At 42.7% G+C, this 16,238-nt stretch overlaps 1 protein-coding gene across 2 annotated transcripts in view; it reads right to left on the bottom strand.

Annotated features, from left to right (window-relative positions):
* Positions 1–11,685, bottom strand: part of TAF12 (TATA-box binding protein associated factor 12) — a 37,689-nt gene extending 26,004 nt beyond the window's left edge. The window contains exon 1 of one of the 2 annotated variants that reach the window (XM_047727729.1): positions 11,559–11,685. The gene's annotated coding sequence lies outside the window, so the exon portion shown is untranslated. The remainder of the gene's footprint in view (positions 1–11,558) is intronic. The other variant, XM_047727726.1, reaches the window with a different exon arrangement.
* Between the last annotated feature and the right edge of the window lie 4,553 nt (positions 11,686–16,238).

The raw sequence follows: 16,238 nt of genomic DNA, 5'->3' as shown, positions 1-16,238 counted from the left end.
TAAATCTGACTCAGGAAAAAAAAATCTCAACATGCAACTATTATATGACACAACAATTCAAGTCCTAGGCATTTATCGTGGAGAAATGAAAACTTACGTTCACACCAAAACCTGCACCTGAATATCATAGTAGCTTTATTTGTAATACTTAACTGTAATCAGTTCAGATGTCTCTCAAGAAGTGAATGATTAAACAAACTGTGGTATATCCATATCATGGAAAATTACTTATCAGTAAAAAGAAAAAAACTTGATACACACAACCTGAATGAACTTCCAGAGAATTATGCTGAACAAAAGATTATAAAAAGAGTACGTCTGGGGCTCCTGGGTGGCTTAGTCGGTTAAGTCAGTTAAGCCTTCAGCTCAGGTCATGATCTCAGCATCCTGGAATCAAGCACTGTGTTTCCTCTCCCCACCCCCCCTCCTGTGTTCTCTCTCTTACTCACTCTCTCTCTCAAATAAATAAAATCCTTTTTTTTTTTTTTAAAAGACTACATTTATAGAACATCTTTGAAATGATAAAATTTTAGGAATAGAGGACAGATTAGTGAGGTTGTCAGGGACAAGGTGGCAGGGAAGCAGATGTGGTTATAAAAGGGCAAAATGAGGGACTTTTGTGATGGAATCGTTCACTGTCTTGACTGTGATGATGGATAAAAGAACCTATAAAACTGACTAAGTTGTATAGGACTTAATCCACATACATCCATAACTGAACACAAGTAAATGGACACACGTAAAACTGGGTAAATCTGAGTAAGACTGATAGATTAGGGGTGCCTGGGTGGCTCAGTGGTTAAAGCCTCTGCCTTTGGCTCAGGTCATGGTCCCGGGGTCTTGGGATCGAGCCTCACATCGGGCTCTCTGCTCAGCAGGGAGCCTGCCTCCTCCTCTCTCTCTCTCTCTCTCTGCCTGCCTCTCTGCCTGCTTGTGATCTGTCAAATAAATAAAAAATCTTAAAAAAAAAAAGACTGATAGATTACATCAATGTGAATATCCTGATTATCATAACAGACAACAGTTTTGCAAAATGTACCACTGGGGAAAACTGAGCAAAGCATTATTTCTTGTAACTACACATAAATCTACAATCAGCTCAATTTTTAAAAATTAAAAAAAAAAAAAAATTATTCTTAGCCATGAGTGAAAAACACTTTTGTGGCACCTGGATGGCTCAGTCAGTTAAGCATCTGACTCTTGATTTTGGTTCAGGTCGTGAGTTCTGGGTTGTAGGATCAAATCTCACATCAGGTTCCAAGCAGAGTCTGCTTGGGTTTCTCTTTCTCCCTCTCCCCACCCCCCCGCCCTACTCATGCTTGCTTGGTCTCTTTCTCTCTCTCAGATAAATAAATAAATTTTAAAAGAAAAGAAAAGAGAAGCCCTTCTAAAGATGACACAAAGCTCAGGAGCCATAAAAGACTGACATGTTCAATCACATACAAATAAAAATATCTAAAAAGAAATAAATTTTTAAATAAAAATGAAAATGTCTGCATGACAAAAAAACATAATAAAGTTAAAGGACAAAAGACAACCTAGCAAAAATATATGCAATATGTATCAAAGACAAAAAAACTAATTTCTTTTATATATAAAAAATACCTACACATAAATACACACCCAACAACCCAAAAGAAAAATTGCAAAAACAACAAAAAAATGATAGTACAAGAAATTCAATTAGCTCTTAAAGTAATGAAATGATCCTTAAAAAAAAAGTAATGATGGGGCACCTGGGTGGCTCAGTGGGTTAGGGCCTCTGCCTTCGGCTCAGGTCATGATCCCAGGGTCCTGGGATTGAGCCCCGCATCGGGCTCTCTGCTCATCGGGGAGCCTGCTTCCTCCTCTCTCTGCCTACTTGTGATCTCGATCTGTCAAATAAATAAATAAAACCTTAAAAAAAAAAAAAAGTAGGGGCGCCTGGGTGGCTCAGTGGTTTAGCCTCTGCCTTCGGCTCAGGTCAGGATCCCAGCATCCTGGGATCAAGCCCCACATCGGGGGTCTCTGCTCAGCAGGGAACCTGCTTTCTCCTCTCTCTGCCTGCCTCTCTGCCTACTTGTGATCTCTGTCAAATAAATAAATAAAATCCTAGAAAAAAAAAAGTAATGAAATGATTCTTATTTTCATTCATAATAAAAATGCAAATTGAAACTATTTATTACTCCTTTGGCAATGATGAAAAAGTTTTATACGTACTGTTTCAAAGTTTTATTTATTTTTTTTTTTTAAAGATTTTATTTACTTATTTGACAGAGATCACAAGTAGGCGGAGAGGCAGCAGGGGGGTGGGTGGGCGGGGAAGGGGGGAAACAGGCTCCCCACTGAGCAGAGAGCCCAATGCCAGGCTTGATCCCAGGATCCTGAGATCATGATCTGAACTGAAGGCAGAGGCTTAACCCACTGAGCCACCCAGGCGCCCATTTGAAAGTTTTATAGAGAAACAGTTCACACATTGTTTGGATTTGAGGGTGGGGTAGAGGATATACATTAGTTAGGGCTCTACAAAGGGCTACTTGGCAGTATCTACCAAAATCAGAAAAGCATGTACTGGGGCACCTCAGTGGCTCAGTCAGTTGAGCATCCAGCTCTTGATTTTGGCTCAGGTCATGATTTCAGAGACATGAGAGCAAGTCCCATGTCCCATAGAGCATGCTTAAGGATCTCTCTCTCGGGCGCCTGGGTGGCTCAGTAGGTTAAGCCGCTGCCTTCGGCTCAGGTCATGATCTCAGGGTCCTGGGATCGAGTCCCACATCGGGCTCTCTGCTCAGCAGGGAGCCTGCTTCCCTCTCTCTCTCTCTGCCTGCCTCTCTGTCTACTTGTGATCTCTATCTGTCAAATAAATAAATAAAATCTTAAAAAAAAAAGAATCTCTCTCTCATTCTTCCTCTGCCCCTCCCCCACCACTCGCGCCTATGCTCTCTCTAAAAAAATAAAGAAAAAGAAAGAAAAAAGAGGGACGCCTGGGTTGCTCAGTTGGTTAAGTGGCTGCCTTCGGCTCAGGTCATGATCCCAGCATCCTGGGATCGAGTCCCACATCGGGCTCTCTGCTCAGCGGGGAGCCTGCTTCCCTTCCTTTCTCTCTGCCTGCCTCTCTGCCTACTTGTGATCTGTCTGTCAAATAAATAAATAAAATCTTTAAAAAAAAAAAAGTGATATGGTTAAATAAATTAGGGTATAACCACAAAATGAAATACATTGGAAAAGAAGACTCATGAAAATATTAAGCTGAATAAAAGATGCCTGGCTGGCTCAGTTGTAAGAGAATGTGACTCTTGATCTGCGGGTCATAAGTTCAAGCTGTGTGCTGGGTGTAGAGATTACTTAAATAAATAAAACTTTTTAAAAAATTTAAAAATAGGGGGCGCCTGGGTGGCTCAGTGGGTTAAAGCCTCTGCCTTCAGCTCAGGTCATGATCTCAGGGTCCTGAGACCGTGCCCCGCACTGGGCTCTCTGCTTAGCAGGGAGCCTGCTTCCCGCCCCCCTCTCTGCCTGCCTCTCTGCCTACTTGTGATCTCTCTCTGTCAGATAAATGAATAAAATCTTAAAAAAAAAAAAAAAAATTAAAAATAGGGCTCCTGGGTGGCTAAGTTGGTTAAGCGACTGCCTTCAGCTCAGGTCATGATCCTGGAGTCCCAGGTTAGAGTCCTGCATCGGGCTCCCTGCTTGGCAGGGAGTCTGCTTCTCCCTCTGACACTCCTTCTTCTCATACTCTCTCTCTCATTCTCTCTCTCAAATAAATAAACAAAATCTTTAAAAAAAATTTTAAAAAATAAATGAAAGAATATAGTTGAAAAGACCACATGTATGATTCCATTTATATGAAATGTCCAGAATAGACCAATCTATAGAGACAGAAAGTAGATTAGTGGTTGCCAGGGCTGAAGAGTGGGGGAAAAGGATAGGGACTGAGTGCTAATGGTAGAGGATTCATTTTAGGGGGGATAAAAATAATCGAAATTAGGGGCACCTGGGTGGCTCAGTGGGTTAATGCCTCTGCCTTCAGCTCAGGTCATGATCCCAGGGTCCTGGGATCTAGCTCTGCATGGGGCTCACTGCTCAGCAGGGAGCCTGCTTCCTCCTCTCTCTCTGCCTACCTTTCTGCCTACTTGAGATCTCTGTCTGTCAAATAAATACATAAAATCTTTAAAAAAAAAAAAGTCTATTAAAAAATAATAATTGAAATTAGATTATGGTGATGGCTGCACAAGCATGAGTGTACAAAAAAAGCCACTGAACTATACATCTGATAATGGTGAATTGTATGATATGTGAATAGCATCTCAATAAAGATGTTTTTAAAAAACAAGGAAGAGGGGTGCCTGGGTGGCTCAGTCATTGAGCGTCTGCCTTCAGCTCGGGTCATGATCCCAGAGCCCTGGGATGGAGCCCTACATTGGGCTCCTGCTCACTGGGGAGCCTGTTTCTCTCTCTCCCACTCCCCACTGCTTGTGTTCCTTCTCTTGCTATCTCTCTGTCAAATAAAGAAAATTTTTTAAGAAATGTAAATCCATAAAACTTTTACAAGAAAGCGTAGGGAAAAAAATCTTCGTAACTTTGGGTCAGGGCAGGAATCTTAGATATAACACCAAAAGCACAATCCACAAAAGGAAGAAACTGTTTAAGTGTTCGCTTGGGTAGCTCAGTTGTTACACATCTGTCTTTGGCTCAGGTCATGATCCCAGGGTCCTGGGATCAAACCCCCCATGGGGTTCCCTGCTCAGCGGGAAGCCTGCTTCTCCCTCTCCCACTCCCCCTGCTTGTGCTCCCTCTCTTGCGGTCTCTCTCTGTCAAATAAATAAAATCTTAAAGAGAAAATAAAATAAAATGTACATTTTCTACCAGAAAAAAGTGGATTTAATCAAAATGTAAACTCCTGCTCTCTTAGTCATAGACTAAGAGAAAATATTTACAAATCACATATCTGACAAACAACTTGTATCCAGGATATATAAAGAACTCTCAAAATTCAACAATAAAGAGAAAAGACCAATTTAAAAAATGGGCAAAAAATCTAAACAGATCTTTCACCTAAGATAAACAGATGGCAAATAAACACATGAAAAGATACTCAGTATCATTAGTCATCTGGGAAATGCAATTAGGGAAATGAGTACTAAATACTCATTTATTACTAAATGAGTATTACTAAATTTATTACTAAATTACTCATATATTAGAATAATTAAAATTTTTAAAAAATCAACCAGTGCTGGAAAGGATGTTGAGCAACTGAAACCGTCATACATTTCCGTGTGAATGTGTAAAATGGTGCAATCTCTTTGGAAAACAGTTTAGCAGGGTTTTTTTTTTATTTTATTTTTTTTAGAGATCTTATTTATTTGAGAGAGAGTGAGTGATAGCGCACAAGTTGGGTAGAGGAGCGGAGGTAGAAGCCAACTCCCTGCTTAGCAGCAAGTCTCACTCAGGACTCGATCCGAGGACCCCAGGATCATGACCTGAGTTGAAGGCAGCCACTTAACTGACTGAGCCAGCCAGGCACCCCAGTTTGGCAGTTTCTTACAAAGCTAAATATATACTTATCATATGATCCGGCAATCCCACCCCTAGTTATTTACCCTAAAGAAATGAAAACATGTTCACACAAAAATTGGTACATGAATGTTATAGCAACACTATTAACTGCCAGAAACTGGAAACAATCCAGATTTCCTTCAACTGGTGAGTGGATAAACTAAGAATATATATCCATACAATAGAATACTACTCAGCAGTAGGAAGGAACAATTACTGATCCATGCAACAACATGGGTAATCTCGAGTGCGTATGTTAAGTGAGAGGCAAGATTCAAAAGGCTACTTACTGTATGATTCCATTTATATGACACTCTGGAAAAGGCAAGTCTACATGGATGGAGAAAACAGATTAGTGGCTGCCAGTGGCTTAGAGTGCTAGGGCTGGACGACGAAGGAACAGCATGAAGGAAACTCTGGGGGTGGTGGAACTGTGAGGTAGCAGTGTTATGGTGCTTATACAATATTTATTTGTCACAACTCACAGAACTGTACTCCCAAAAGGGTGGATTTCTTGGTATGTAAATTAAAAAACAAAACATCACAACCATTCTGAAATGGTCAATGCCTCTACATCCAAGTTATTTGTTTACTGACAACTTTCATCAAGTCCAATCGTGGATGATGCTGACCAAGCACAGTGGAATGAAGTGACTGTAAATAACCTGAATTCCATTACATAATATACCTTGGTTGTCTTTGGGCTCCTCAAATTTCTAATTTTCACTTACTTGGAATGCCAGGAAATAGAAAGCACTGCTGTGTCAAAACGGGCATTCTCTGTGGGACAGTTTGGGAGAACAATGATAAGAGTAAACCCTTATTAGCACCTACTATGCCAGGAGTTACAAAATAAGTCCAGAAAGTCCATGCCCCAGTGATCTACAGTAAAAGTTATTTAGTAATTTTATCAAAACAAGATTGTATGGCTGGGAGTTCAATTAAATACCAAGCCTATCCTCCCTCCCCCTTACCAGTTACATTTAAGCTCCAGTTGATAGGTTTAGGATAACAGCTCCTAACTGCTTTTCCTTTTAACAGCTTGAACCTCAAACAGAAATCCAGTTGCAACCCTATTACTGTACTAAGAGTATCCGATTTTCAGAGGGTAGGAGATGGGGGGACACCTTGCAGTAGTTATAAGACCATGGTGTTTTTCAGACATCTGTTTCATTAACAGATTTTTTTTTTCCTAAAGATTTTCTTTCTGCGGACCTGGGTGGCTCCGTCGTTATGCCTCTGCCTTCGGCTCAGGTCATGATCCCAGGGTCCTGAGATGGAGCCCCCACGTCGGGCTCCCTGCTTGGCAGGAAACCTGCTTCTCCCTCTCCCACTCTCCCTGCTTGTGTTACCTCTCTTGCTGTGTTTCTCTCTGTCAAATAAATAAATAAAATCTTTAAAAATATATATATATTTTCTAAGTATACTCTACACCCAATGTTGGGGGCTTGAACTTACAAACCTGAGGTCAAGAGTTGCATGCTCTTCCAAATGAGCCAGCCAAGCACCCCACAGATCCACCCACCAAGATTTTTTTTTTTTAAAGATTTTATTTATTTATTTGACAGAGAGAGAGATCACAAGTAGGCAGAGAGGTAGGCAGAGAGAGAGAGAGGAGGAAGCAGGCTCCCTACTGAGCAGAGAGCCTGATGCGGGCCTCTATCCCAATCCTGGGATCATGACCTGAGCCGAAGGCAGAGGCTTAACCCACTAAGCCATCCAGGTGACCCAAGATTTTTTTTTTTTTTAAGTGAACAGAATAGGGGAGTAAAAGACCAGATTGTCTCTAAAACCCTTTCATTTCTGAAATGTTTAGGAATTATTTAAACAAAATACTAGAGTGAAGGGGACTGCCAGACTAATGACATAACTGCCCTATCACTACGGTACATGATTTCACCTAATGACTGTGTTTTGTACCTGTTTCTCTTCTCACTGGCTTCTACATGTATCTAAATGAACTCATATTTCCCAGCCTAAAAAAACAGAATCATTAATTGCATCCTACATAGAAGACCTGAGAACAATAGAAACATGGGATTTTTTTCCCACTAGTTTTTTTGCCTAGTTTGGTGCTTTTTAAGTGGTTCTGACTTAACAGAAAGGCAGTACAATGCAGTGGTTGAAGGCATGGACTCGGTGGCAGTGTCTGAGTTCAAGCACCAACTCTGCCACTTTTTAATAGTTTAAGTCCCCGAGCAAGTTATCTAATCTCTTTATGCCTCAATTTCCTCACCTGAAAAACTGAGTTAATCATATGGTGTATCTCATGGGACTGTTGTGACAATACACTGAGTTTATGAATCGAAAGCACTCAGAAGAGTGCCTGGCACATGGAAAGTACAAATAAATGTTTGCTAAAATTATATAATAGATATGCCCTCCTCTTCTAAATCTTAGTTACAAAAACCACTGTATTAAAACTAAAAGGCTGGGCACCTGCGTGTCTCAGTCGTCAGGCGTCTGCCTTCAGGTCATGATCCCGGGGTCCTGGGATGGAGGCCCACATTGGGCTCCCTGCTCCACAGAAAGCCTGCTTCTCCCTTTCCCACTCCCCCTGCTTGTGTTCCCTCTCTCTCTCTGTCAAATAAACAAATAAAATGTTTAAAAAAATAAAAAATAAAACTAAAAGGTTTTCCCATTGTAGTATGTGGTGGTGCCATCCTATAGCCATTTTTATGACTACAGACATTAACAAATAAAAAAAGTGGGAGCGCCTGGGTGGCTCAGTGGGTTAAAGCCTCTGCCTTCGGCTCAGGTCATGATCCCAGGGTCCTGGGATTGAGCCCCTCATCAGGCTCTCTCATCAGGGAGCCTGCTTCCTCCTCTCTCTCTGCCTGCCTCTCTGCCTGCTTGTGATCTCTGTCAAATAAATAAATAAAAATAAAAACAAAAAAGTGACTGAAAAAAGAAGTGACACAGCAGGGTAATGGTAAATAGTCCACAGGAGGTTGATGAGGGGTACTATGGCACAGGGAAGATCCAAGTCAGGAGGGTTGGGTATCATCCTATTTCTGCCACTGAGTTATATAAGCTCCCTTTAACCAGAGTTTCTACATCTGTAATTAAGAATAGGATCAGACAGATTTTAAAGTCCTTTTCAGCTCTAAGAATTAGTGTAAGATTTTAGATTAAGTCCATATGTACTGATTTCAGTTTGTCTTCTGCATCCAGCACACCTGTTTCACAGTACAGACTCTAACCACTGCTGGTATATTGTCTCCAAAGTATTTGGGGGCTTTCCATGAAGACTGCAGATCAAAAGTAATATGTTCTATGTTCGTATCTGCTCTAACATAATGATTTTCTGATCAGGTACTTTGAAATACTATTATAACTCAATGCTAGAGCCACAAATGAGTGAAATAAATACATTTTGCAAATGTAGATGAGGATATTAACTCAGAACTAAGTTATCATTAATTAAACCATCAGGTACTTTGAAATGGTGGCATGGGCATGCTTTATTTCATAATTTGGTGTAAGTTTTGATCACTTGCAAACAGTAGAGGCACTTTCAAACAGTATAAGCTGACTCTTTGGGAAAAAACAATAGTTTCAACTAGTTGGCCCAATTTCCCTGATTTAGTTTAGGTTAAAATTAATTTAAAGTTAATACAATTTAGGTCCTTGTTCTTCAAGTTGGTCTTTCTTGGCCTCCTAAGTTTAAAATTAAATATATCCTAGTCCATGTGAGGAAGAGTTCGATTCAGGTCCCATTTTCCTATCTTAAATATCTATTCTTATTTAAAACACAGAAAAAAACGGGGCGCCTATGCGGCTCAGTCATTAAGCCTCTGCCTTGGGCTCTGGTCATGACCCCAGAGTCCTGGTATCGAGCCCTACACTGGGCTCTATGCCCGGCGGGAGGCCTGCTTCTCCCTTTCCCCCTCCCCCTGCTTGTGTTCCCTCTCTTGCTGTGTCTCTGTCAAATAAATAAATAAAATCTTAAAAAAAAAAAAACCCACCAAAATTTAGTTCTCCTCAAATACTATACTATATAAGTATCCTAACAAGTTATAGTACTTCATATAAAGAGAAGTCTTAAGAGAGAGGGGGGTGCTTTCATTCAATGATATGTTTTGTGTGTTATTTCTATTTTGTTGATGTGCAAACTGATACATGGAGAAGAATTCACTTAGAAAAGTAGAACAAAGTTAGTCAAACACATAACATGGGTTTAGTACCATGTTTTCAGGCAAGGTACTTAATCTCTGAACCAATTCCATTATCTATACAACGGAAGTAACAATATCTAACTTATGGGGCTGTAAGTGATAATTAAATGATTTAATATTTGAAAGTGCTTATGATAGTGCCTGATTAGTCTGAGTAGTTTTCAGGAAAAGATATTATTGAAAGGAAGTGACTCATCCAAGTATCTTTGCCATTCTTTTTGAAAAGCAGCCATCTGGGGTGCGGGGGGTGTGGGGGGAGGAGGACTCAGTTGGTTAAAGCGCCAACCTTTGGCTCAGGTCATGATCCCAGGGTCCTGGGATGGAGCTGAAGTCAGGCTCCCTGCTCAGCGGGCAGTCTGTTTCTCCTGCTCCCTCTGCTGCTTCCCCTGCTTGTACTCCCTGTCTCTCTCAAATAAGAAATCTTAAAAAAATAGAAAATAAAAGCAGCCATCTCCAGTAAATGCCTATAATAAAAATACAGGATACAACTTATTTATCTGCAACTTTCTAAACTGCTTCCTAAATTTAGGGGGTGGGGGGAGACGGGGCTTGGTTTAAAGGTTCCCTACCTGGTTAAGTGTCATTCACTGTATTGATGTCAATATAGTAAAAAGCCTCAAAATAAAGTACTAAATTTGGAAAAAAAATTCCTTCTTGAGTTTGAGGTTAAAGCAAAGATTCTAGAAGCATGTTTTCGAGGCTATTTGCCAAGTATCTCCTATTTGCTAGACACAGCAGGGTACTCTATCAAAATTATGATCTAATCAATCATTACCTCACTGTGATCCTATACCCTCTTTGGACCTTAGCCTCTCTGCATATAAAACAGGAGTTTAAAAAAGATTATCTTTCTGGGCCATCCTGTCCTCCTATCTCCAACATTCTTTGATTTGAGATGCAGAGATCTGTGCTCAATAAGGTTGAATGGAATGGTATTTAAAGCACTTATCAAGTATATAACTGGGTTCAAACGGCTTCGACTTCACATCAGAGCTTCGAAAGAATGAAGCAGAAAACGAAGATGCTTGCATGGGGCTTTCCTAGATAAAGTATCTGACACAAGCAAAGCCTGCCCAAAGCCAAGCAGGCAGCGCGAAGGAAGGGTCTTCTTCCCCGGAATACATCCTTTACCATTCTGGACTCAGAGTGTGTGAGGGGAAAAAAAAAAAAAAAAAAAAAGATCACTAGATCTTTTCCAAACTCTCTCCCTTTCCCTTGGAGTGTGATCTCGAAGCCATGGCCCCTTACACTCTCCGCTTCGGCGAGCTCGGGTCCTCACAGCCCTGTTCTCTCAGGTACTTCGGAGTCTCCAAGCCCTGATCCCGTCCCCACAGAAGCCCGTCTTCATTGCCCGCTGCTGTTCCTTCCAAACCCAAGTGTTCTCTGAGTGCTCCTGCCCCTCAGGAACCTAAGTCTTCGCTACCCTGTTTCTGACTCCTTAGGAGCCTGGATCTTCACTGTCCCGCTTCTGTCTCTTAGGAGCCCAAGTCCTCACAGCTCCGCTTTTACCTTTCGGAAGCCCGTGTCTTCACGCCCCTTTCCTCTCCGACCCTCTCCTCTTAGGAACACAGGTCTTCACAATCCTGTCCCTCTCACACCGCTTTTCCCTCAGGTGCCGGGGAACTCACATCCGTCCCCGTTCCCTAAGTCCAGTCTACAGCCCGGGTCCCCACAGCCGCGTCTTCTCCGAGCCCCGTTCCCCTCATTCCCGTCCCAACAGCCTGATTCCTCGCACAACCCGGTCTCCTCCACAACCTAGTTCTTCAAACATTGACCCACTGTGGGTCTGGGTCCTGACTCCCTCCTCCCGCTCTTCTTCCTCAACTGCCAGGGCCCAAGACTCACAGGCAGCAGCGTCTATCTCCCCATGATATGCGGAGACTGCCCCAGTGAAGCGTTCGTCTCAGCAGCCGGTCCGACTGCTCGGCCCTCCCCGAGTACTTCCGGCACCGCTCCCCGCCTCCAACCCGGAAACGCGCGGCTCTTCCGGCCGGCGGGCGCGCGCCTGGCTTGCGCAGGCGCATACTGGATTTTGACACGTGGTTGGGCTGCAGGCTGTTGCTCAGCTCCGGCCGTTGTGTTTTATCTTGCTTGGGGTTGACTGGCAGCGTGGGCGAGCCGTTCGCCTTCTACCCAGGTGTTAGGAGCCTTGCCCTTGTTTCTTTCCGTCTCCGCTTGTCATATATATCGCTAGCAATACCGGTAATTGACGCCCTCGGACCGTTTAGAGGTCGCCATTTTTAGTTGGTGCCTTTATCTTGATAACGGAATGGAGAAACCCACCTGGGACCGCAGCACCCAGTAGGTAATTCTGTTGAACTCTTAACAAGGGAGTTGGCAACACGAGAACCTGGAGACAAGAGAGACCGTTTGTACCTGTGTATTGGCAACTAATAGTATTAGTTGAGCGTTTACTATCCTCCAGGAATTTTGCTAAGCCCCTGAACTCCGATATATCATTTAATCTTTTAAAGAAAAACCGGTGAGAGATGAAGTAAGGTTTTAGCTAATAAGTGCGATCTCAGTTGGAAAGCCTAATACTATCGTATATGTAACCATTAAACTGATGGTTTTTGTTTTTCCATCAAATACTTTGAGATAACTTTATTTTTTACCCTATGCCAGGTGATAGGCATGTTAGACCCAGTCCTGAGCAATGTGGCAGGAATGTCCAAAGGCTTGTGACAGCCCAAAGTGAGCCATAGTAACTGCCCGCAGGGATCACGAAGAGGTGTCTCCCACCATTTTTGCTTGTTTTTTAAGTTAATTTTTTTTAGTAATCTGTACATCCGACATGGGACTCAAACCCAACTCTGAGATCAAGAGCTGTATGCTCTTTGACTAAGCCAGCCAGGTGTCCCAGTGCCCTCCTAGTCTTTGTATCTTAACAGTCCTCCTCCCAGTCACCATCTACACTGCCACCAGATCTGAATTCTTAGATTCAAGGCCCCTTCACCATTAGGCTTTGAGCAGCTTCTTTAGCCTAATATCCCTGATACTGCTCACTTCATTTTCCTAAGGATCTGGCACACCACCCTCTCCCGCCCCCCCCACATTCCTCTTTTTAAGACCAGTTTAAATATACATCCATTCATTTTTTTTTAAAGATTTTATTTATCTATTTGAGAGCAAGACAGTGAGAGAGAGCATGAGGGAAGAGAAGGTCAGAGGGAGAAGCAGAGTCCCCATGGAGCTGGGAGCCCAATGTGGGACTCGATCCCGGGACCCCGGGATCACCACCCAAGCTGAAGGCAGTCGTCCAACCGAGCCACCCAGGCGTCCCTACATCCATTCATTTAACAGAGTGCTCCTTGTGTGAGAAGCCTTTTGCTAGGTGCTGCGTATGTAATAGTAGATACCACAGACAATAAATATCCTTGTCCTTTACAATCTGGAGTGGGAAAACAGACCACCAGAAAGTACACAAAAATGTAAGAAGAGAGAATGCCAAAATAAAATACATACATAGGGGGGGCGCCTGGGTGGCTCAGCGGGTTAAAGCCTCTGCCTTTGGCTCGGGTCATGATCCCAGGGTCCTGGGATCGAGCCCGGCGTCGGCGTCGGACTCTCTGCTCAGCAGGGAGCCTGCTTCCTCCTCTCTCTCTGCCTGCCTCTCTGCCTGTTTGTGATCTCTGTCTGTCAAATAAATAAATAAAATCTTTTAAAAAAATAAATAAAATAAAATAAAATACATACATAGGTACATACCAGATTTATATAGCTGGGTGTTGGAGGGCCCGGAGCTAGGAAAGCTTATTCAAGGGCCAAAATGGCCAGGATGGCCCAGGTGGCTGGAACTTAATAGGTGGGGAGAGTGGCAGGTAAAGAATTTGGAGAGGCAGGCTCAGCTCAGGCTGGACCTTGTAGGCTATGGTGAGGACATGGGGTTTATTTATTGCACAATGGAAAGACATTGGAGTGCTGAATAGAGGAGTGAAATAATGATTTGTTTTGAAGAGATGAGTGGTGGATTATAGGAGGAGACCCCAACAAACAGCTGACAGTACCCCCATCTAGGCTTCCCTCCAGTTTATACTATTAAGTCTGCTTCTACTTTGTAGAGTTCAGGTACTTCTATGTATCATTAAAATACATTAAGGAAAGTAAAATGCCTGAAAGTCTGTATTTTTTGTTTCAAAAAAAAAAAATCTGTGTATATGTACATAGGAAACAGTCTGGTAAGAGAAACACTAAGTTGTTAATAGGAGTTGGGGGAAAACATTCTCACATTTCTGTACTTTTTCAGTTTTTTTACAATTAGCACATGTTTTTATATTAAAAATGAAGTATATGTGAGCAAATCTATTTTTATGGCATTTTGGAAAAGGCAAAACTACAGGGCCAGAGAAGAGCAGTGATTACCAGGATTGGGGCTAGGGAGAAGGGTTGACTAGAAAAGGAGACGAAGTTTTGGGGGTGATAGAAATGTTTGATACTTAACTGATTGTGGTAGCAGAATATGTGTCTATATGAGTTTTTGAACGATGTGATAAAAGGCGAATTTACTATATGTAAATTACATATCAACAAACCTGACTTTATTTTTTTAAAGATTTTATTTATTTATTTGACAGAGAGATAGAGACAGCAAGAGCAGGAACGTGAGCCGCGGGGGCGGGGGTAGTGGGAGAGGGAAATCAAGGCCTCGTGGGCTCCATTCCATGACCCGGGGATCATGAGCCCAAGGCAGATGCTTAACGAATGAGCCATCCAGGCACCCCAAACCTGACTTTAAAAAATGAAATACAGGGGGATGCCTGATTGGCTTAGTCAGGAGAGCATGTGACTTTTGATCTCAGGATTGTGAGTTCCAGCCACACATAAGGTGTAGTGATTTCTTAAAATCTTTTTAAAAATTATAGAGAAAAATGCAGAAAGCAAGGACAAGTTAAAAAAAATTCTCAGTTACACAAAATAAAATTTCACAATAATAAAATAGCCTATTATGCTTTTTTCTTAAAAGATTTTACTTAGGGGGGGCGCCTGGGTGGCTCAGTGGGTTGGGCCGCTGCCTTCAGCTCAGGTCATGATCTCAGAGTCCTGGGATCGAGTCCCGCATTGGGCTCTCTGCTCAGCAGGGAGCCTGCTTCCCTCTCTCTCTCTCTCTCTCTCTCTCTGCCTGCCTCTCCATCTACTTGTGATCTCTCTCTGTCAAATAAAAAAAAAAAAAAAAGATTTTACTTAGGGGCGCCTGGGTGCCTCAGTGGATTAGGCAGCTGCCTTCGGCTCTGGTCATGATCTCAGGGTCCTGGGATCGAGTCCCGCGTCGGGCTCTCTGCTCAGCAGGGTGCCTGCTTCCCTCTCTCTCTCTCTCTCTGCCTGCCTCTCCGTCTGCTTGTGATCTCTCTCTGTCAAATAAATAAATAAAATCTTTTTAAAAATTATTTTAAAAAAAGATTTTACTTATTCATTTGACAGGGAGTCCACAAGTAGGCAGAGAGGCAGGCAGAGAGAGGGGGGAGTAGGCTTCCCGCTGAGCAGAGAGCCCAATGCGGGGCGAGATCACGACCTGAGCAGAAGGCAGAGGCTTAACCCACTGAGCCACCCAGGTGCCCCTGCTTTTTAAAATAATTACAGTATTACAGGTAAGTCTGATGTCTTGTGTGTCATGGTCCCCATCCTCCCTTCCTTCCCAGAGAGAGGTAGTCACTGATGTGTGTTCTGGCAAATCCTTTTCTAAAAGTTAATAAAGTGGCATTAGAAAATATATAGCACTGGGTTTTATGTGCACACGTGTATGGTCTTTATTACTTTAATGTTCTTTATTACTTTGTTACTTTAATGTTAACCTTCACTCGATTTTTCTTATCTGTTGATAAAGATTTATTTGACCAATCCAAATTTCGTATTGCTTTTTTTTTTCCTTCACGTTAATGGTCGTCATGCTGTACTTTATCCTGCAACTCTTATCACTCAGTGCATTTTGGTGTTTAATTCAATCTTTGGCAGCGCAGCAGATGGCATTCATTCCACTTTATGAACGCACTACGTTCTGCTAATCCGTTAGCAGATTAGGTTGCTCCCAGTCTTTCTCTCCCCGTGCCGCCAGTTCTCCCGTAGTGGCGCCTCTTCCGGCTGGATGGCCACGGATGGCGCAAGTTCGTACATTTTCAATTTTAATAGGGTGGGATTCGTGTCTTCAGATACCGAGAGCCTCCGAGAAGCGAGTACCCAACCTAACGTACAACAGGTGCGACCCGAAGCCCACTGCAACCGGCGACAGCTCCCCCGCGGTCTCCCACAACCGCACTTCCTAGCCACTCCCTCTGCGCCCGCCGGCCCCTTCCCAGCAAGCACCGCTGTCATTTGCATAGCAATTTACGTACCTGCCTTTACTTCTATATAAAAATCCAAAGACAAATCATAAAAGTCTTCTTGTGAGTATTGCTTAGCGGATCAGCATGTCTTGCAATTTCCCCTTCAATATGAGGAACACAGAATAGGAAATTGCTTACAGTTTGTTTTCACCTTTATCAAAAGAGGGATTCGCCAGCACTGCCACCCTGTTTTTGTTTCTGAAAAGGC

This window comes from Lutra lutra, chromosome 4 (genome assembly GCF_902655055.1).
Source record: "Lutra lutra chromosome 4, mLutLut1.2, whole genome shotgun sequence".
Lineage (NCBI taxonomy): Eukaryota > Metazoa > Chordata > Mammalia > Carnivora > Mustelidae > Lutra > Lutra lutra.
This window is presented reverse-complemented; position numbering and strand designations above follow the sequence as displayed.